Source organism: Oncorhynchus gorbuscha, linkage group LG06 (assembly GCF_021184085.1).
Source record: "Oncorhynchus gorbuscha isolate QuinsamMale2020 ecotype Even-year linkage group LG06, OgorEven_v1.0, whole genome shotgun sequence".
Classification (NCBI taxonomy): Eukaryota; Metazoa; Chordata; class Actinopteri; order Salmoniformes; family Salmonidae; genus Oncorhynchus; species Oncorhynchus gorbuscha.
Window position 1 is genome coordinate 2,492,852 of NC_060178.1, and position 1,076 is coordinate 2,493,927.

A 1,076-nucleotide genomic window follows, 5' to 3' on the forward strand; every position below is an offset into this window, starting at 1 on the left:
CACATGACTGTAAGTCGCTTTGGATAAAAGCGTCTGCTAAATGGCATATATTATTATTATATTATAAATTATCTATACTGATGGGGGTCGATGTAGGAAGGCTTGAGAACTATACTGCCATTGTACCGGAGTGGGGGAGGGACGGGACAGTTTGAAACCTAATGACGTCATTTTCAGTTTATAACCTGTTGTAAATTGTATCATGTTAAGTCCTCTCGAGAATAAACGCTACAGATTGATTTTGAGACTGGTCTCTGTCCATTTTATGCAAATAAGTGTCTTACAAATTCTTAGGAGTGTTTAATTGAATTGGTTCATTAAAACATAAACAAATATCATTCCTCTAACATCAACCCAGTGTCCGGAAACTGGGTCTCCGTTGAAGGGTCTTCCAGCAGGATAATGACCCCAAACACACATCCACCCTGGCCCAATCCCAAATGGACCCCTGGCCCAATCTCAAATGGACCCCTGGCCCAATCCCAAACGGACCCCTGGCCCAATCCCAAACGGACCCCTGGCCCAATCGGACCCCTGGCCCAATCCCAAATGGACCCCTGGCCCAATCCCAAACGGACCCCTGGCCCAATCTCAAATGGACCCCTGGCCCAATCCCAAACGGACCCCTGGCCCAATCCCAAATGGAACCCTGGCCCAATCCCAAACGGACCCCTGGCCCAATCCCAAACGGACCCCTGGCCCAATCCCAAACGGACCCCTGGCCCAATCCCAAACGGACCCCTGGCCCAATCGGACCCCTGGCCCAATCCCAAATGGACCCCTGGCCCAATCCCAAACGGACCCCTGGCCCAATCTCAAATGGACCCCTGGCCCAATCCCAAACGGACCCCTGGCCCAATCCCAAATGGAACCCTGGCCCAATCCCAAACGGACCCCTGGCCCAATCCCAAACGGACCCCTGGCCCAATCCCAAACGGACCCCTGGCCCAATCCCAAACGGACCCCTATGGCAAGAGTCACCATGGGTCCTTACTAAGAAGGATGACATAACAAAGCATAACATAACACTCACATAGCAGCAGTTGCTCCAAGTCAGCAAGAATATCCGACACAAA